The sequence below is a fragment of the Bombina bombina genome, chromosome 5 (assembly GCF_027579735.1).
Source record: "Bombina bombina isolate aBomBom1 chromosome 5, aBomBom1.pri, whole genome shotgun sequence".
Classification (NCBI taxonomy): Eukaryota; Metazoa; Chordata; class Amphibia; order Anura; family Bombinatoridae; genus Bombina; species Bombina bombina.
Genome location: NC_069503.1, coordinates 578,987,335 through 579,009,646, shown reverse-complemented (window position 1 = coordinate 579,009,646; position 22,312 = coordinate 578,987,335). Strand labels below are relative to the sequence as shown.

General features: G+C 38.2%; 1 long non-coding RNA gene across 2 annotated transcripts in view; it reads left to right on the top strand.

The window, feature by feature from the left end:
* Positions 1 to 846: 846 nt before the first annotated feature.
* The window catches only part of LOC128659437 (uncharacterized), a 37,418-nt gene continuing 15,952 nt past the window's right edge, over positions 847 to 22,312 (top strand). The window contains exons 1-3 of one of the 2 annotated variants that reach the window (XR_008402385.1): positions 847 to 916; positions 6,502 to 6,686; positions 11,275 to 11,343. This is a non-coding gene — a long non-coding RNA (uncharacterized LOC128659437). Of the gene's footprint in view, positions 917 to 4,527; positions 4,635 to 6,501; positions 6,687 to 11,274; positions 11,344 to 22,312 lie in introns of those variants that run through there. The other variant, XR_008402386.1, reaches the window with a different exon arrangement.

Sequence of the window (22,312 nt, the reverse complement as noted above, 5' to 3'; positions counted from 1 at the left end):
GTAGTAGATTTTTTTAAAATAAATTGCAAAGTTATGTCTATTTCCACTCCCCCTGTACCATGTGACAGCCATCAGTCAATCACAAATGCATACACGTATATGCTGTGAATTCTTGCACATGCTCAGTAGGAGCTGGTGACTCAAAAAGTGTAAATATTAAAAGACTGTGCACATTTTGTTAATGGAAGTAAATTGGAATGTTGTTTAAAATAACATGCTGTATCTGAATCATGAAGTTTAATTTTGACTTGAGTGTCCCTTTAAAAGGCTGTGTAGGGTGTGTGTGCACATGTCCCTTTAAGACTGTGTGTGAGCTATACCTTTAAGGCTGTGCAGTGTGAACATTATCTTCCAGCAGGGTTTGCCTATGCAGTTGCTACTGACAGGGTAAACAGTTACACAAGTATAACAATCTGCAGAAATGTATATAAATATGTAGGCTGAGGGTTCCATACAATGTATACATGTAAGTGAGCAGGATAGAGAAAGGTCTATAGGGAAAACAGGGATTATCATTTTACACCCCCAAATATGGCTCCCCTTTTTGTTTCTGCAGGATTGTTGGTAGCCCTCATTTGAACCCCCACCCCATACCAATTTCTGAAGTAAAATGTCATAAAGCCAAGAAAATAATTTTGAATGCTAAACTAACTTAGATATAATTTAATATCTTTAAACCTGCTAGAAAACATACTAAAATTATGTTTCATCAGAAATTTGCGTTTCATCATGCAGTGTTACATATAAATAAAGCATGTTTTAAAAAAAACAAAAAAAAAAAAAAAAAAACTTCTGATTGGTTGCTGCATGTCACATGATCACACGGAAGGTTACATTTGAGTCTTACTTACTTCCGGTACAGGCAGAAGCTACAGGAAGGCAGAAATTGCGCCAAAAATTGAATGAGTCTATACAGGTGAGTTTTGCAGTGTAATACTTTGCTACAATGTGGCACATGATGTTAATGTTTGTTTTGCATAATTTATTCAGAAGTTAAAACAAACTTGCCTGCAGATTTATGTGTATAAGTATTCATTTCTTGCCCGTTTGTTATGCCTTATAGTTTGTGACCTATTTGTCTATAGTAAAATGTGTTAAACTCTATGCATTTGTTCTTACACTTTTGCAAACGATTTCTTGAAGTTTCTTTTAGTTGTGTTGTGTAGTATTGACTGGATATGTAACTGAGATTATAAATAAAAGAAAATCATTGTGATTTTAGTGATACATTTTTAAGTAAATTTAGCTACTGCTTTGTAAAAGGCTCTCTAAGCAAGTGCTGTGTGCAAAATGCTGGTGCACGGTGCATACCTAAATACACCTTTTGAAACAGCTTTAGCTTTTATTAGAAACGTTTTTGCTAATATTTGTATATTACAGAACTGCTTCTATTCAACACTGAAATGTATCCATAGGGATTTCAATTTTGTCTGGAATGTCCCTTTAATCTTCTGTTAAAAAGAAGATAAAAGTCTCTAGAATTATCCAATAGAAGTAACCAAAGATAAAATAAATGTTTGCATTACGTATATATATATATTGCCTGCTAGTAAATTACACTGCCTTTAAAGGGATATAAACCCCCAAAAATGTATTTACTGATTCAGGCATCTGGCGCTCTCCATGTCATGAAATAGTGCTGCCAAATAGTGCTCCTGCAAATGGATAACATTCTTGCAAAACTGCTGCCATCTAGTGCTCCAGTAAAGGACTGGCTCCTAAGCTTACATCCCTGCTTTAAAAAAAAAAAAGATAGCAATAAAGTAAAGAAAAATGAATAAAAGTAAAACTGAAAGTGTAAAATTGCATGCTCCTATCATGGAATAAAACTTTGGGGTTTCACAGCACTTTAAATCCATCCAGTAAAGTTCATACTGTTTTGCACATTTCTGTTTTACCTTTATATTTATTTAAAGAGACAGTAAAGTCAAAATTAAACTCTCATGGCTCAGACCATGCAATGTTAAACAACTTTCTAGTTTACTTCTGTTATCAAGTTTGCTTTGTTCTCTTGGTATCTTTTATTGAAGAGTAAAACACTAGGTAGGCTCATAAGAGCTCAGGAGTGTGCACGTGTGTAGTGCTCCATGGCAGCATTGTTTGCAACATTGTATAACAAAGCTACAAATAATGCTGCAAAATATTGCTGCCATAGAGTACTAAAGATCTTTACACTCCTGAGCCTACCTAGTTTTATTCTTCAATAAAAGATACCAAAAGAACAAGGCACATTTGGTAACAGAAATGAATTGGAAAGTTGTTTAAAATGGCAGGCCCTATTTAAATCATGAAAGTTTAATTTTGACTTTACTGCGCCTTTAAAGGGACAGTAAACGTACAAAACAATGTTAAATTCTGCACGTGGTGCTGAATTATATAACATCTTAGCAGCAGCAGCGTTTGAAAAAAAAATATTTTATATGTTTATAAGTTGGACTTCGCTCATTCAAGGTTCTATTGAGCAGGTCTTGTTGCTCAAAAGCGCTTCACGTGCACGCTGTCTAGTCACAGCGTGCCCGATCGTGCCATAGAAGTGAATGTAGCTCGCTACCAGATCAGAGCGGGAGCAAGCTACATTCACTTATTTTTATTAACCCAGGCTAAAGAGTGGTTTACTGAGGTCTTGTGTTCTGCAGTTTAGAACAAAGCTGTGCTGGGTCACATCTACTTTATAGAATGTTTAAAGGGACAGTATATTTAAAATTAAACTTTCATAAATTGGTGTGTAATTTTAAACAACTTTCAATTTACTTTTATCAGATTTGCTTTGTTCTCTTGCTATTCTTAGAAAGCTAAACCTAGGTACGCTCGGGCTATCTTGTAAGCCCTTAAAGGCCACCTCTTATCTCATTGTATTTTGACAGTTTTTTTGCAGCTAGATAGCGCTAGTTCATTTGTGCCATATAGATAACATTGTGCTCACTACTGTGGAGTTAATTATGAGTCAGCACTGATTGTCTAAAATGCAAGTCTGTTAAAAGAACTCAATTAAAGGGACAGTCTGAGGTTTAGTACAAGGTGGTCACAGAGGTAATATATATATTAAAGGACCAGTCAACATTATACAAAACAATAATAAAAACATTCCTTGTGCAATAGTAAATATTTGTAACATTACCTAAGTCTTTTTATTACATTTTTTCCCATCAAATTATTCTTTTCCATTTGTGGCCGCTTTCCCTGTCCTCCTTATCACGTGAGTGTCCTTTGCGAATGAAAAATGCATATACGTATATGCATTTTTCAATTAACTGCGCAACCGGAAGTGGTGACATCACTTGTGACGTCACCGGCACATCGGCATCGCGCTTCTTTGGTGGAGCAGTGCACATATAAGGATGTGCACTGTCCACAGAAGCTGAAGAGCGCCTGCGTGCCAAGTAAGAGCCTGACTCTGCCTGACTGACTTCCAGCCTACTTGTCAGTGTAGCAGGTAATTGCTGGGACATATTTTTTCCGGGCAGCTTGTTTGGGGCAGCTTTGAATACAAGATAGTGTAGATAGGTTCATAATCGGAAATTGCTAATTGCTCTCAGTAATATGTGTATTTGATAAAGAGGATATTATATATATATATATATATATATATATATATATATATATATATATATATATATATACTATATGTGTGTATATATAAAAGTACAAATGTATGTAGCAGGGTTAGCCAATAAAAGTATTTTGTATTTTCCATATCTTCTTTTATGCTAACCCTGTTGCATATCTGCATGTTTACAAATAGAAGACCGCAATTGCATGCAGAGATTTAGCGTTTATTATTTACCCCCTTTGCATGTAAGGCTTTGGCTTCTAAAGGTTTAGCTTTTAAGAGGCAGTAGGGTGCTTGAAAAGGATTTTGCACAGATAAAAATAGCCTTACATGCAAAGTTGGAAATAACAAACAGAAATTATCTGTATGAAATAGAGTTCTAATTATTTTTACATACAGATATGCAACAGGGTTAGCCTTGAAAAAAATAAAGTATGAACATTATAAATTATAAAAGCAAGTAGGGTGCTTTCTAACATCATCTTTCTAAGGGTGCAAAATGACAAATAAAATATACATTTATAAATAGATATGTAGCATGGGTAGCCTATAATTAAAACTAGGGATAATTATAAAATAAGTAATTTGAAGTGCAAAATTACACAGACTTACTATAAAATGGGAACATTATAAATTAGAAAAAAAATTGAAATGATTTTTTATAGTGAAAATGCTCATGCAAGGGGAGCAAAATAAAGTTATGCTGCAATGATGTGGGTGCACTAAAATATATAAGACAGAGAAGCACTATAATGTGGCACCAATGCAACTGACATGAAAGAAAACAGCTCCTGCTCTAAATGCTGTTTAGCAGATCTGATCCCTTTCATGCTGTGCCTGCTTGTAATTTATAAAGACAATAGTGCACGTGTGAGGAGGGAGTCACGTGCACATGCAAGGGGGGGTTACGTGCACACTCCGGGGGCTCTCGTGCACACTCACATGCACACAATGGTGGAAAAAAATGCAAATAGGCTAATCTTGGATTGGAAGATAAAATTTGTCACTCACAGTGAGCCCATCCTCCTCTAGGCGTGGGAGGTGGACAAGCCTCAGAACAATTGGTAAAACAGACAGGAGAAAAGTAAGTTTTATAATAATTTTACTATCTAAGTTTTTATTTTGAATGCTCATATACATTATAAACTTAATCCTCTATGTGGCTGTATATTTGTTTTGGTTTTGTGTTGTGTTGACTGGTCCTTTAATATAACTGTTGGTTATGCAAAACTGGGGAATAGGTAATAAACAATAAAACATCTGGTGTAGACTGTCCTTTTACGTAGAGGTCAAATAAAATCTGTGTAAACTTAGCCAACAGAAGAAATTTCACTCCAAGTGGGGAGGTAAAAAATATAAGCAGTGAAATGTTCACTTACAATTGTTCTTAATATTGGGCTTTGGCTTACAGAGAAAATATAAAGTATGTGTGTACAGAAAGTGATATATTAAGGACATCTGATTTCCGTGCATGCTCCACCTATTTTCTTGGGTTGTGGTTTCACAGAACAAACCAACTATTTCAAATACAAAAATAAATCTAAAATACTTTTTTCTCAACATTTTATACTCTGCAGTATAAGAAGTCATTAGAAACACATTAAGGGGAATATAATTTTACAATATACTGTCCTTTTAAGGAAACATTACACTGTTTTTGTGTCATAATTGTGCTTGTTCCACAATATCTAGAGGACAGAATCAATTCTGTAACCTAGGACTCTTTTTTTTTTTTTTTTTTTTTTTTTTTTTTTTCCCTCGTCTTCAAAATGTTGCAAATTGTTTAAAGGGACAAGAAACCCAAAAATTTACTTTAATGATTCAGATAGAGATTTCAATTTTAAAAAATGATCAAATTTGCTTTCTTTTGTCTGGTGCACTACATGACAGGACATATTGCTGCCATTTAGTGCCTTTACTAATGTATAACATTGTTGTGAAACTGTTGTTTAAAATTGTATGCTCTCTAGCTGAATCATAAAGGAAAAATGTGGGTTTTATGTCCTTTTAAGCCAGCTCTTTGCGTTGCAGTATTTTTCAGAAAGCCTTGCGTACAGAATTTGCTTTTTGGCCTGTTTTGCGAGGATCAGAGAAACACAATTTCTACTCTAAAGTATTACACCAGCATCGCACGTACATGGCAGTAGCACGAGCACTCAGTCTGATATGTGGTATATGTTATAAAGATCTGATAATCCTTGTGCAAAGAAGCACTCCGAGTATCCCAGCCTGACTGCTGCCTGAATCTGCTATCCTTGAATTCATGACACCTTGTTCTGATGAAAAATACCTTTTAGCCTCAACTTTATTAAGTCCCTTAATATACTTAAAGGTTTCTAACCTCTCTCCCTCCTCTACCCTAAGCCAGGTATGGACAACTTCCTAATGAATGAGACCACAGATCATTATTTTAGGTGCAGAATGTATCAAGTTTGATTTGTTCACCTCATGCAATGAAATGCTTAAAGAATCCTAAACGTGCATAAAGAAAATGCTCTATTGTGTCTAGCTTTTTATTATAGCTTGTAGCTATGTGCTTACCAGAGGAGCAATGCACTACTGGGGCATAACTGAGCACATCTGGTGAACCAATGACAAGATGCACACGTGTGAATCCACCAATTACCTCCTAGCCTACAGTAGTGCATTGCTGCTCCTGAGCCTACCTAGTTATGCGTTTCAATAAAGGATAGCATAAAAATGAAGTAAATTTGGTTATAGAATTAAAGTGCCCTAAAATTGCATGCTCTATCTGAACCAGGAAAGTTTAATTCTGACTTTCATGTCCCTTTAATTGTCGATATATTAAGATATATGCCCCTTTAAAAGAATAGAGGATTACTGACTGTAGAAAGGGAACTAGTGTATAAAGAACTTTGTAGGTTTATCTTTCATGATATTGGTAACTGCTCTACAAACCTAAAAGCTTTGTTTTGTTTTTTTCTCAACAGATTTTACGATGTGAGGAGAGAGGCCATATTGTGAAAAGAGCTCACTTCACCTTAGCTGTTTTCACAAAAGAAATGCTATCACTAGATGATGCCCACTCAATACAAGAACACTGTGTGGTGTATGATGTGTTGTACAAAGTTTGCGTAGAAGTGGGAGACTACAAGCTTATCGGGACGACTTATAGGTAAGGACAGACTGGAGCTACTGTTGCCTTTCCTATATGTTATGCTTCAATGTTGTGAACATGTCCTGATTTGCTGCTTGAATCGGACAATCCTTCTACAGACGATATGAGACCTTGATGAAACAATTATCTTGAAATCATTCAGTTTGTATTTGCATAAGCAAACAGATTTTCAATTATTTACCGTTTGGATCTTCCGTATGTTACAGAAGCCCAACCTTGATGGATGAGCTACATCAGCTCATCTGAAAAGACTTCAGTTTGTGTTTGCATCAGCAAACAGACTTTCAATTAGATCTATCAGGCATTTTCTTTGCCCAGTGCTCATGCCTTTTATGGCTTGAGCGCTGACCCAGTGTTAATGTTTACTTCATGTGCTATCGCTCTGAGCCTAAGGGAAATAGTTAGGGGAATGTCTTCTCAACATGGTCAGCAGGTAAACATTTCATTCTGTGACTGCCAACTGTGTTCACGGGATGTGGGAGCAGAGTGCGGCTGTTCTCACATTCTGTGGTCATGGGAAGTGGAAGCAGAGTGCAATCGGTTCCTTTGGCCATGCATAGTTAGGGAAATTGCCTTTGGCACACTTTTTCCATAAGTGATGATGTGATAGCATGTGTTGTGAATTCTTAGCAATTGGGTAGGTAGTTACCAAAAGTTGTATGGCCCCTCCATTTCCCTCTCCATTTGTCTGTATATACCATCATTTTTCACATCATACTTATTTTGCACGTCTGCATATACAACTTTGGAAAGGATTCCTACAGTTCTTCATTGCTTCAAATAAAGAATTGTTTACCGGTTGGATCTTCTGTATGTTACAGAAGCCCGATCTTTATGGATGAACTACATCAGCTCATCTGAAAAGACTTCAGTTTGTGTTTGCATCAGCAGACTTTCAATTAGATCTATCAGGCATTTTCTTTGCCCAGTGCTCATGCCTTTTATGGCTTGAGCGCTGACCCAGTGTTAATGTTTACTTCATGTGCTATCGCTCTGAGCCTAAGGGAAATAGTTAGGGGAATGTCTTCTCAACATGGTCAGCAGGTAAACATTTCATTCTGTGACTGCCAACTGTGTTCATGGGCTGTGGGAGCAGACTGCAGCTGTTCTCACATTCTGTGGTCATGGGAAGTGGAAGCAGAGTGCAATCGGTTCCTTTGGCCATGCATAGTTAGGGAAATTGCCTTTGGCACACTTTTTCCATAAGTGATGATGTGATAGCATGTGTTGTGAATTCTTAGCAATTGGGTAGGTAGTTACCAAAAGTTGTATGGCCCCTCCGTTTGTCTGTATATACCATCATTTTTCACATCATACTTGTTTTGCACGTCTGCATATACAACTTTGGAAAGGATTCCTACAGTTCTTCATTGCTTCAAATAAAGAATTGTTTACCGGTTGGATCTTCTGTATGTTACAGAAGCCCGATCTTGATGGATGAGCTACATCAGCTCATCTGAAAAGACTTCAGTTTGTGTTTGCATCAGCAAACAGACTTTCAATTAGATCTATCAGGCATTTTCTTTGCCCAGTGCTCATGCCTTTTATGGCTTGGGCGCTGACCCAGTGTTAATGTTTACTTCATGTGCTATCGCGCTGAGCCTAAGGGAAATAGTTAGGGGAATGTCTTCTCAACATGGTCAGAAGGTAAACATTTCATTCTGTGACTGCCAACTGTGTTCACGGGCTGTGGGAGCAGAGTGCGGCTGTTCTCACATTCTGTGGTCATGGGAAGTGGAAGCAGAGTGCAATCGGTTCCTTTGGCCATGCATAGTTAGGGAAATTGCCTTTGGCACACTTTTTCCATAAGTGATGATGTGATAGCATGTGTTGTGAATTCTTAGCAATTGGGTAGGTAGTTACCAAAAGTTGTATGGCCCCTTCGTTTTCCCCTCCATTTGTCTGTATATACCATCATTTTTCACATCATACTTGTTTTGCACGTCTGCATATACAACTTTGGAAAGGATTCCTACAGTTCTTCATTGCTTCAAATAAAGAATTGTTTACCGGTTGGATCTTCTGTATGTTACAGAAGCCCGATCTTGATGGATGAACTACATCAGCTCATCTGAAAAGACTTCAGTTTGTGTTTGCATCAGCAAACAGACTTTCAATTAGATCTATCAGGCATTTTATTTGCCCAGTGCTCATGCCTTTTATGGCTTGAGCGCTGACCCAGTGTTAATGTTTACTTCATGTGCTATTGCTCTGAGCCTAAGGGAAATAGTTAGGGGAATGTCTTTTCAACATGGTCCGAAGGTAAACATTTAATTCTGTGACTGCCAACTGTGTTCACGGGCTGTGGGAGCAGACTGCAGCTGTTCTCACATTCTGTGGTCATGGGAAGTGGAAGCAGAGTGCAATCGGTTCCTTTGGCCATGCATAGTTAGGGAAATTGCCTTTGGCACAATTTTTCCATAAGTGATGATGTGATAGCATGTGTTGTGAATTCTTAGCAATTGGGTAGGTAGTTACCAAAAGTTGTATGGCCCCTCCATTTGTCTGTATATACCATCATTTTTCACATCATACTTGTTTTGCACGTCTGCATATACAACTTTGGAAAGAATTCCTACAGTTCTTTATTGCTTCAAATAAAGAATTATATACTGGTTGGATCTTCTGTATGTTACAGAAGCCCGATCTTGATGGATGAGCTACATCAGCTCATCTGAAAAGACTTCAGTTTGTGTTTGCATCAGCAAACAGACTTTCAATTGGATCTATCAGGCATTTTCTTTGCCCAGTGCTCATGCCTTTTATGGCTTGAGCGCTGACCCAGTGTTAATGTTTACTTCATGTGCTATTGCTCTGAGCCTAAGGGAAATAGGGGAATGTCTTCTCAACATGGTCAGCAGGTAAACATTTCATTCTGTGACTGCCAACTGTGTTCACGGGATGTAGGAGCAGACTGCAGCTGTTTTTACATTCTGTGGTCATGGGAAGTGGAAGCAGAGTGCAATCGGTTCCTTTGGCCATGCATAGTTAGGGAAATTGCCTTTGGCACAATTTTTCCATAAGTGATGATGTGATAGCATGTGTTGTGAATTCTTAGCAATTGGGTAGATAGTTACCAAAAGTTGTATGGCCCCTCCATTTGTCTGTATATACCATCATTTTTCACATCATACTTGTTTTGCACGTCTGCATATACAACTTTGATAAGAATTCCTACAGTTCTTCATTGCTTCAAATAAAGAATTATTTACTGGTTGGATCTTCTGTATGTTACAGAAGCCCGATCTTTATGGATGAACTACATCAGCTCATCTGAAAAGACTTCAGTTTGTGTTTGCATCAGCAAACACTTTCAATTAGATCTATCAGGCATTTTCTTTGCCCAGTGCTCATGCCTTTTATGGCTTGAGCGCTGACCCAGTGTTAATGTTTACTTCATGTGCTATCGCTCTGAGCCTAAGGGAAATAGTTAGGGGAATGTCTTCTCAACATGGTCAGCAGGTAAACATTTCATTCTGTGACTGCCAACTGTGTTCACGGGATGTAGGAGCAGACTGCAGCTGTTCTCACATTCTGTGGTCATGGGAAGTGGAAGCAGAGTGCAATCGGTTCCTTTGGCCATGCATAGTTAGGGAAATTGCCTTTGGCACACTTTTTCCATAAGTGATGATGTGATAGCATGTGTTGTGAATTCTTAGCAATTGGGTAGGTAGTTACCAAAAGTTGTATGGCCCCTCCATTTCCCTCTCCTTTTGTCTGTATATACCATCACTTTTCACTTCATTCTTGTTTTGCACGTCTGCATATACAACTTTGGAAAGGATTCCTACAGTTCTTCATTGCTTCATATAAAGAATTATTTACTGGTTGGATCTTCTGTATGTTACAGAAGCCCGATCTTGATGGATGAACTACATCAGCTCATCTGAAAAGACTTCAGTTTGTGTTTGCATCAGCAAACAGACTTTCAATTAGATCTATCAGGCATTTTCTTTGCCCAGTGCTCATGCCTTTTATGGCTGGAGCGCTGACCCAGTGTTAATGTTTACTTCATGTGCTATTGCTCTGAGCCTAAGGGAAATAGTTAGGGGAATGTCTTCTCAACATGGTCAGCAGGTAAACATTTTCTCTGAAATCTTATTTTTCATCTGTGACATGAATTTTACTTTGTTTTTGTTTTGCAAGTCGAGCCTTTTAACTGTGGAAAGGACTCGTACAGTTAATTATTGCTTTAAATATGTGAGGTGTGTGTGGGCATATCTGTGCGCATGGTCATGTGTGGGCAGGGTTGCGGTCATAGGTATGGGCATATCTGCGCATGGGCATATTTGGGGGCGTGGGCATGTGTGGGCATGGTCATGTCCTCATGGGCATCTGTGCACCTTGTCATGGGTATGTGTGGGCTTGTGCATATCTGTGCATGTGTATATTATTTATGTATGTTTTCCTAACTCTAAAATTCTACAAATCAAAATGTTCTTTTTGTTCAACTGCTTAATCTATTGTTCAAATGGAAAGAGATTTGTTTACTTTTCACGTTAGTGTTTTTTTTTAAGCAGATATAGAAAAGGCATCAAGTTGTCTGGCTTCTTACGCTAAGGTTTTTTACCTATTTATTTTCCAGATTGCAGAGAACTTGATCAAACGCCTTCATGCAACTATTCCTTGATGGGAACTTGTGACATCATGCCAAGTAAGAATGAGCTGTTGACGGTACCATATGCAAGTTATAGGTTGTTTTTGTTTTTTTGTTTTTAATTTTTATTGAGGTTAAAGTCACAATACAACACAACTGTGAAACATCAAAATAAACATGAATATAGGAGAAAAGAATCACAGTATACACATTATTGAGAACAAAGTCATTTCTGTTGCATCACAGAAGAATCCAACCATGTAAAAAATAAAATTAACTTCACTTTTTCAATTTTTTTTTCCTGTTTTGGGATATTCTAAACATATATATAACTTATTTTATAACCTGCCAAAAGTCCAAGAGAGCTTCATGAACATCCAATAAAAGGTGTAAAAAAATTAAAGATTAAAGGGACTTTAAACACTTGTCATTAGTGTTTTGTTTGTTTTTTATTCATAATGTTTCTTTATTTTTTTTAAATGCAAATCGCTATTTCTTTTTATTATAGGTTTATTTATTTTTTTATTTTTTTAAATTTACTTCACTTTCTGACTGCTCTGTGCCGACATGGCTGAAGGTTATGTTGAGAAACCCGGAAGTCTCTGCTTATTGCTGTGAGCGCGCACAGCACAGCATAACTAAAACTATTGCTGCTATAAAGTTTGCAGCGATTATCTTAGTTTTGTCCCTAAATAATATCCTTTGAACTGGCCTCTATTGCTAACACCCTTGAAAGCTAATAATTAATTATAATTTAAAAAATAAATAAATAATTAACTCCTATTTTGGAATAATCCTTGTACTACGAGTGAAAGAGGGATCGCACAACACACTGCTCAGGGAGACAGCTGCTGTCTCATAAATATACTCTGTTTTCTTTTACCCCTCTGTTATCTCTACAAGCTCCCGGAGTCCCGCTCAAGCTAGCTATACCTTTTCTGAGTTTATTGTAAATCTTATGCAGCTGACGCTCTGTGATGTGACAGCATCAGTGGTTTGTTTATTTACCAGGCATTCTGAAGATCCTAAAAGATAGCGTAGTGAATGCTTTATTTGTTTTGTTTTTTACGAGTATGGAGCGGTCAGCCATAGTGTTCTGTTTTATGCACATCAATTTCTAATGACGATCAGGCAGCCAAGCTTCAAATCACCCTTCTGTTTCTTCTTTGAGGTTTGAAAGTTACTTATTTTCTTTTGTTCTGGGATCGATCCTACCTTTATCTGTTAGCATTATGTTTTCATTCTGCTTTTACCAATCGCATCATCTAAGTCAATATTGTTTGTCTAATTTGGGTTGCTTTTATTTGTTATATATGTATATATGTATATATGTATATATATATATATATATATATATATATATATATATATAACAAATAAAAGCAACCCAAATTAGACAAACAATATTGACTTAGATGATGCGATTGGTAAAAGCAGAATGAAAACATAATGCTAACAGATAAAGGTAGGATCGATCCCAGAACAAAAGAAAATAAGTAACTTTCAAACGTCAAAGAAGAAACAGAAGGGTGATTTGAAGCTTGGCTGCCTGATCGTCATTAGAAATTGATGTGCATAAAACAGAACACTATGGCTGACCGCTCCATACTCGTAAAAAACAAAACAAATAAAGCATTCACTACGCTATCTTTTAGGATCTTCAGAATGCCTGGTAAATAAACAAACCACTGATGCTGTCACATCACAGAGCGTCAGCTGCATAAGATTTTCAATAAACTCAGAAAAGGTATAGCTAGCTTGAGCGGGACTCCAGGAGCTTGTAGAGATAACAGAGGGGTAAAAGAAAACAGAGTATATTTATGAGACAGCAGCTGTCTCCCTGAGCAGTTTGTTGTGCGATCCCTCTTTCACTCGTAGTATAAGGATTATTGCAAAATAGAGTAACACAGCTGTTCATTCACTGAAAACGTCTGCCTTTGACAACTAAATCTATGAAGCTCGTTCACAAAGTTAATGAAAACGAGCTTCATAGAAGCGGCTAAGACGTTGCTTTATTTGTATGTGCATGAGCGGAAGTAAAGAAGGGAGTGCACAGCGAGTCTGCATACTATCCCATACAACGCGCGTTACAATATGGCGGCTACCACCGCATTCAGTAGGCGGTGGTTTAGTGGTAAAATTGAAAATAAAAGATAATTGAGCAGAAGCAAGATACAAATATGGAGAAACAAATAATGTTTAAAACTAAAACAAAATGATTAAAAAATAATAATAATTAAATGAAAACAGAAGGTGTTTAGGGTCCCTTTAAGTTATTAGATTGTTAAATTGGTGCTCCCAATATATAAGAAAAGTCAGAAAAATAAGTTTTTAAAATAATAAAACATAAGAGGTATCATATTAACCCAAAAAGAAATAGAGTATAAATATCATACTCAGGCCCATGATAAAGGAGAACTAAGAATATAAACCTAAACACTTCAGGGCCTCCTAGAAGTGGGTATCTAATAAAAAGGGGTGATTCCAGATTGCATTATGAGGGAAACTGTGCAAGAGTACCCGGAACACTGATCCACAGCGTCAGGGTACCATATAAGGGGGAGGAAGGAGGGGATGGGGAGGCGGAGATTAATCGAATAGCATAGTAGGATTTGACCAGGGTTTATTAATAGTATGTATAAAAGCCCAAACCAGCCAATCTAAAAATAAAAGGGGATCATCAATAATATAGAGCCTCAGCCTACACCTAATCAACTTCCACTGACATTACTCATAGCAGGCAACCTACCCTAGTGTTGTTAATGAGTGGGGAGTAAGAGTAATCGGAGGAATGGTAAGGAACGAAAGGGAAACATGTTCTAAGTCAAAGTAGCCTCAGTGTAATGCGGTGCTTATTTCCAGAGCAAGGACTATGTTGGTACTACGTGGTGTGTCTGTGATAATATAGATGAGTCATACCGTCCGGGTGTGGGCCCTACACCCTGCAACAGGCAGACCATATAAATATATATACATATGACCATAACCAAATACTAGAGTGTTGAGCTCTGTAGGTTTAATACCCAGTGAAACATGTGAATTACCAAGGAATAGGTAGTGTTTTAGCTGAACATCAGTGGGGTGATCATTGTAATGACATCCCATGTCCAACTTTAAATAAGGTATAGGGTAGATCGATCTAGAACTTCTTAACAATAAAGAGAATATCCAATGACTGGGCTAAAAAATAGAAAAAGCACAATGTGTGCCTTAAGTCCCCAACCTAAAATCTTAACTAGAGGCATTTGAAAACAAACAATTTTTGATGCTCATATTTAGTGAATTTCCTTAAAGACAAATACAATGTATACCTACATATCCCCATGCATTACATCATTGATTGGTATATACATGTGGTAAGGTAGACATTGGCTATAGCAATCCCTCCAACGCATAAATATATGAAGAAGTATGAGGAAACACTTTAGAATAGCTCAATATTTAGAGTTGGATCATCCTAAAATATTAGACTTTGCATATTATTATACATAACATATATAAGTATAGATAAATGGAAGTACATAGAAAAAACATTTACAGTGTATAACAGTCTCAGTGGCTACCGTTCATTTCACTCATGACAGCAGTGTGGTATTTGAATATGATAAGCAAAACCTATCTATTATGGTCCATATAATGACATCTATATATACGAGTACCATGAAAGCACCAATTGAAAGCCAGGTTTATGTACTTTCACAGCAAGTTTACAGCAAAGGTGCATGAAGACACATGGGAATATGCTCTTATAATAGTGTACACTAGATCAATAAAGAACAAAACATAATGTAAAATTGGAAATTGCACTCCTGAGTTAGTAGATACTATATGTATAAAACAAGTTGTCATTAAGTAAGAAAAGGGCAACTCACTATATAGTAAGTTACTACAAAACCTATATCATTTATATATTAAGAGAGCTGACTATAAAAATATTGTGGATAAGATACAGGAATATTTACAGTGAATACACCTAAATCTACTAGATAGGAGCCTTTTGTAACCTTTAAGAGTGTACACATATTAGATATCTAGTTTGCTCCGCAATCTCACCTTAATAAACTAAATACGTTATATAACCTGTTCTGCCACTTTGTGCTACAATGTAACTACAGGACCCACCATTGTGACATGCTAAAAGAACTAAACTGGCTGTCGCTGGAATCCAGACGCACCCTCCATCTTTCCTGCCTTGTGTTTAAGAGCCTTTCTGGGAAGCTCCCACCCTACCTGAGCAGAATGCTCTACCCTGCTATTCCCAAGTCCTATAACCTCCTATCCAATAACAGCACATTATTTAGCTTGCCTCATTACAAAAAGAAAGCAGCTCGATCCTCCTTTTCCTACAGAGCACCACAATTATGGAATGACTTCCCTCACACTTTAAAACCTTCCCCAAGCCTAATATCCATTAAGAGATCCCTCTCTACATATCTCAAAACAGAATGCTCCTGTCATGGTTGATTAATTATTTTGTACCTGCTCTATGTTAAATGTTTGCATATATTGTGTATTATTATTGTTTTTGTATTTTATTGTACCCTATTGTATCAATGTAATGTTTTGTCCCAGGACATACTTGAAAACGAAAGAAATCTCAATGTATCCTTCCTGGTAAAATATTTTATAAATAAATAGTATGGACTGGTATAAGTATTTCAATAGCTTAATCAAGGCTACATAGGAATAACAATAAAGTATATCATACAATTATAAAGTTACAATAATTGACTCTTCAGGTAGTGAGCCTGGGGTGAACATCTCTATAAATAGAGGACTAAGAATCCTGGAGGAGGCAAAGGTAATAAAGCACAGAAATTTGTGTTGTACAAGTTCTAAACAGACCATGACTCCCCTTTAGTGGTGTAAAGTGGCAATTACATCTTCCTTCCGTGAATATTATTTTAAAGCCACATTTTGCCGTGTATCTTGTTTTTATGTAAAGAACTCATAAGATATGGGTCTAGGTAACTTAATAAATATCTGACATATAGACATCTAGTCCACAGAGCATTCAAGTACCCCCATTACATGATGCAACATACAGACTACGTATAATAAATAATCCCAAGTGCAAACTGTCAATCTAAACTAAAGCACGGCTTTACAATAAATATCATATGTAGGGAACAGTATGATAAGGTGGGTACATTCTGCATAGAAATGCAACAAACCCTACATGCAAAAACAGATTAATTACAAACAGCCCCGTGAGTGGTTTCCTATTATACAAACTACTCTACTAAGCAGACAACACAGAGGTCGCTGTGAACAGATACCTAAATACACGTCCAGGAGGCCACACACGGGTAAAGAACATATGTATTGGAAAACAGTCTCAATTGCAACCGTTCATTTTGCCCATGACCTGATTCTCATATTACGTGCATGACTCCTCATAAGACTCTTGCAAGTGAGGGACTGCTCTATAACCAAAGTCTTGGAAGTCTGTCAACTCCTCACGATATTCAATAAAGGAATGCCTCCAGGCTCCCACTGTAGAGTTGGTGAATACTCATAACGGAAATATCCCTCACCACAACGTAAGGTCTGAAGGGCTCTTCTAAACTGACAAGGTTCCAAGTGATGCCCCTGGTTTCTATTACTTGCATTAAATCTATACAGGGAGCTCCACATTTTAACTTACGCACGAGTGTTGCCCCAAGGTGGAATATCCGCCACATCAGTGGAGTGTCCTAAGAGGCAATATACATTGAACTAAAACAAGTCTTTCAGCCAATTCCTTGTTTCCATTGTAGTTTCTGTACGCCTGTGAAAGCAAAGGGATATCTGCATCCACATTGTGTTAGTTCCCAGCCAGCTCCAGCAAGGCTGCATTCACTATGACCCAGGCATACCCCATCTTCCAACCTCAAGGATGACAGTACCTTTAAAAGAAACGCCACCTCCAGATTCCATATGTTGTTGTAGTACAGGGCAAAAAGAGCGATACGAGATTGATCGCCCTGCAGTCCAGCTAGAAAGTGTCTGCGAAGTTGAATAGGAACAGTCTTTACGTAGTGTCTTAATGCTTTTGGTGCAGTATATGTTGTTTTCTCATTGGGAAGTGTAGAGGACAACGTGGCTTGCTTGCCATCGTTAGGATTTTGCATGCATATTTGCACCTCTCAGGCATCTACCTCCAAACCCAGGGCTCCAGTTTCCCCCTTACAGAGTGGAACTTTCTTCCTTGGTGTGTCCCCGCAATGTGCCACTCCACTTAAATACACATCTCCTAACTTCACCTGGGTCTCTCCTGAGTCATCTGCAACAAATGAATCCAAAGCTGACTGCAGGGACGCTGTAAAGGATGACTGATAGTTCTGCAAAAGAACCCTGATGTCGTTTAAAATGCAGAGAGCTGGGACCGTGACGGTCATAGGGGCTATGATGCAGCCGTATTTTGCCATAACACGCAGTTGAAAGATGGCCGGCCTCACTGAAGCACGCCACAAGATTATGCAGAGTTGCTTGACTCTGCGACGTCCCCTAGTTTCCAGATGTCTTATTTAAAGGCTGTGGTCTGATAGGCACCAGGTAATAGTCAATGAAACTGAGCTGAACGGCCAAATATATTGAAAGTAATGATATATAGCCGGAGCTATAGCAGCATGCAACCGTTCAGACTCAGAGCTAGCTCGGCCCCATCAAGTTATAGTTTTTAAAATGTCAATGTTTACACATTTTCTTTACATTGGAGATAAAAAAAATAAGTCACTGATGTGGTCAGTGTGTTGACCATTTTATTGTGTTAGCATTGGAACAATATGACGGACAGATAGCTCAACATGCTAAGGCACTGTGGCTGAGCTCTGTAGCAACCCAAGGGTTGCAGGTTCGATCCCCGGCGAGGTCCACTCAGCCTTTCATCCTCCTCCTGCGGTCGATTAGCCGCGCTTTACAAGTACCCAACACATACACAATGTGGTGGTGCAGATGCTGATGGTTCTAGCATTCTACTTTTTTAGGGATTTTCTCTGTTTTAAAGGACAAAATAAAATGTTACCCCTCTATAGAAAACCAGGGTTGGTTGGTTACTTATTTCTTTTTCTACAGGTCCCTGTCAGAAGTAGGGTGAATCTGTCACACCTGAGAACTGTTCCTGCCCTGCAGCTGGATCCACAGGTAACTGCTATTGCCTTCTAGAGTTGGAAGAAGCCAGCACTTTGGAGGTTTAATTCTCTGTGGACAATTTAATAGGACAAATTTCTCCTTTAATTATGGGGGTTTTAGTTAGGCAGCTCTGCAGGGTACTGAAACACTTAGGAACTCAAGGGGTTAATGTATTTTTCCCCTGTGTATGAGGCTAGCTTGAGAGGTTTTAATTGGGCTTATGGATTTATTGTCCTAATAGTGTTCTGTGCGTTTGATTATTAGAGGGACCTAATTATTTATGTGTAGCGTTTTCACTGTGTGAGGATTACAGTTGCACCTTTTCATTAGGGAAATTGCACGCTTTCTAGTTTGTCAGTTAGTACTCTGAGCGTGGCGCAGCAGTTTTTTCCCTATGCAATCACGTTATCCCTCTCCGCTCTTCCATTTCGGCTTCTCTTCACTGCCGTCTGGGAGAGCGGAGCGTCTCTGCATTTGCTCAATTGTCTGTGAGTTGAAGAGATCTCCTCTTTAGTTTTACTAGTGGGTTCCTGGTCACCGGGTTGGTAAGTTTCTTCAGTGGATCTGATGTATATTGGTGCCTTATTTTTTCTTAGGACTAGAAGTCCAAATTACTATAATTATTCACTATATGTTGGAGGTTTATTATTGTAACCTAGGATATTTTATAAATGTATAAGGTAGTTCCTGTTATATTTTTATTGGTCTTAATTACTTTTGGGAACTTTTTCGAGTAAGATGGACTCAGATAAAACTCTTAAAATTGTCTTTTGACAAATGTTTACAGGGAGTGCAGAATTATTAGGCAAATGAGTATTTTGACCACATCATCCTCTTTATGCATGTTGTCTTACTCCAAGCTGTATAGGCTCGAAAGCCTACTACCAATTAAGCATATTAGGTGATGTGCATCTCTGTAATGAGAAGGGGTGTGGTCTAATGACATCAACACCCTATATCAGGTGTGCATAATTATTAGGCAACTTCCTTTCCTTTGGCAAAATGGGTCAAAAGAAGGACTTGACAGGCTCAGAAAAGTAAAAAATAGTGAGATATCTTGCAGAGGGATGCAGCACTCTTAAAATTGCAAAGCTTCTGAAGCGTGATCATCGAACAATCAAGCGTTTCATTCAAAATAGTCAACAGGGTCGCAAGAAGCGTGTGGAAAAACCAAGGCGCAAAATAACTGCCCATGAACTGAGAAAAGTCAAGCGTGCAGCTGCCAAGATGCCACTTGCCACCAGTTTGGCCATATTTCAGAGCTGCAACATCACTGGAGTGCCCAAAAGCACAAGGTGTGCAATACTCAGAGCCATGGCCAAGGTAAGAAAGGCTGAAAGACGACCACCACTGAACAAGACACACAAGCTGAAACGTCAAGACTGGGCCAAGAAATATCTCCAGACTGATTTTTCTAAGGTTTTATGGACTGATGAAATGAGTGAGTCTTGATAGGCCAGATGGATGGGCCCGTGGCTGGATTGGTAAAGGGCAGAGAGCTCCAGTCCGACTCGGATGCCAGCAAGGTGGAGGTGGAGTACTGGTTTGGGCTGGTATCATCAAAGATGAGCTTGTGGGGCCTTTTCGGGTTGAGGATGGAGTCAAGCTCAACTCCCAGTCCTACTGCCAGTTTCTGGAAGACACCTTCTTCAAGCAGTGGTACAGGAAGAAGTCTGCATCCTTCAAGAAAAACATGATTTTCATGCAGGACAATGCTCCATCACACGCGTCCAAGTACTCCACAGCGTGGCTGGCAAGAAAGGGTATAAAAGAAGAAAATCTAATGACATGGCCTCCTTGTTCACCTGATCTGAACCCCATTGAGAACCTGTGGTCCATCATCAAATGTGAGATTTACAAGGAGGGAAAACAGTACACCTCTCTGAACAGTGTCTGGGAGGCTGTGGTTGCTGCTGCACGCAATGTTGATGGTGAACAGATCAAAACACTGACAGAATCCATGGATGGCAGGCTTTTGAGTGTCCTTGCAAAGAAAGGTGGCTATATTGGTCACTGATTTGTTTTTGTTTTGTTTTTGAATGTCAAATGTATATTTCTTTCATGTAATTAACAAGAGTCCATGAGCTAGTGACGTATGGGATATACATTCCTACCAGGAGGGGCAAAGTTTCCCAAACCTTAAAATGCCTATAAATACACCCCTCACCACACCCACAAATCAGTTTTACAAACTTTGCCTCCAAGGGAGGTGGTGAAGTAAGTTTGTGCTAGATTCTACGTTGATATGCGCTCCGCAGCAAGTTGGAGCCCGGTTTTCCTCTCAGCGTGCAGTGAATGTCAGAGGGATGTGAAGAGAGTATTGCCTATTGAATGCAGTGATCTCCTTCTACGGGGTCTATTTCATAAGGTTCTCTGTTATCGGTCGTAGAGATTCATCTCTTACCTCCCTTTTCAGATCGACGATATACTCTTATATTTACCATTACCTCTACTGATTCTCGTTTCAGTACTGGTTTGGCTTTCTACAAACATGTAGATGAGTGTCCTGGGGTAAGTAAGTCTTATTTTCTGTGACACTCTAAGCTATGGTTGGGCACTTTATTTATAAAGTTCTAAATATATGTATTCAAACATTTATTTGCCTTGACTCAGAATGTTCAACTTTCCTTATTTTCAGACAGTCAGTTTCATATTTGGGATTATGCATTGAATTATCATATTTTTCTTACCTCAAAAATTTGACTTTTTTCCCTGTGGGCTGTTAGGCTCGCGGGGGCTGAAAATGCTTCATTTTATTGCGTCATTCTTGGCGCGGACTTTTTTGGCGCAAAAATTATTTTCCGTTTCCGGCGTCATACGTGTCGCCGGAAGTTGCGTCATTTTTTGACGTTATTTTGCGCCAAAGATGTCGGCGTTCCGGATGTGGCGTCATTTTTGGCGCCAAAAGCATTTAGGCGCCAAATAATGTGGGCGTCTTATTTGGCGCTAAAAAATATGGGCGTCGCTTTTGTCTCCACATTATTTCAGTCTCATTTTTCATTTGCTTCTGGTTGCTAGAAGCTTGATATTTGGCATTCTTTCCCATTCCTGAAACTGTCTTATAAGGAATTTGATCTATTTTGCTTTATATGTTGTTTTTTCTCTTACATATTGCAAGATGTCTCACGTTGCATCTGAGCCAGAAGATACTACAGGAAAATCACTGCCTGCTGGATCTACCAAAGCTAAGTGTATCTGCTGTAAACTTTTGGTAGCTATTCCTCCAGCTGTTGTTTGTAATAATTGTCATGACAAACTTGTTAAAGCAGATAATATTTCCTTTAGTAATGTACCATTGCCTGTTGCAGTTCCCTCAACATCTAAGGTGCAGAATGTTCCTGATAACATAAGAGATTTTGTTTCTGAATCCATAAAGAAGGCTTTGTCTGTTATTTCTCCTTCTAGTAAACGTAAAAAGTCTTTTAAATCTTCTCTCTCTACAGATGAATTTTTAAATGAACACCATCATTCTGATTCTTTGGACTCTTCTGGTTCAGAGGATTCTATCTCAGAGATTGATGCTGATAAATCTTCATATTTATTTAAGATGGAGTTTATTCACTCTTTACTTAAAGAAGTACTAATTGCTTTAGAAATAGAGGATTCTAGTCCTCTTGATACTAATTCTATACGTTTGGATAAGGTTTTTAAAGCTCCTGCGGTTATTCCAGAAGTTTTTCCTGTTCCTAATGCTATTTCTGCAGTAATTTCCAAAGAATGGGATAAATTGGGTAATTCATTTACTCCTTCTAAACGTTTTAAGCAATTATATCCTGTTCCGCCTGACAGGTTAGAATTTTGGGACAAAATCCCTAAAGTTGATGGGGCTATTTCTACCCTTGCTAAACGTACTACCATTCCTACGTCAGATGGTACCTCGTTTAAGGATCCTTTAGATAGAAAAATTGAATCT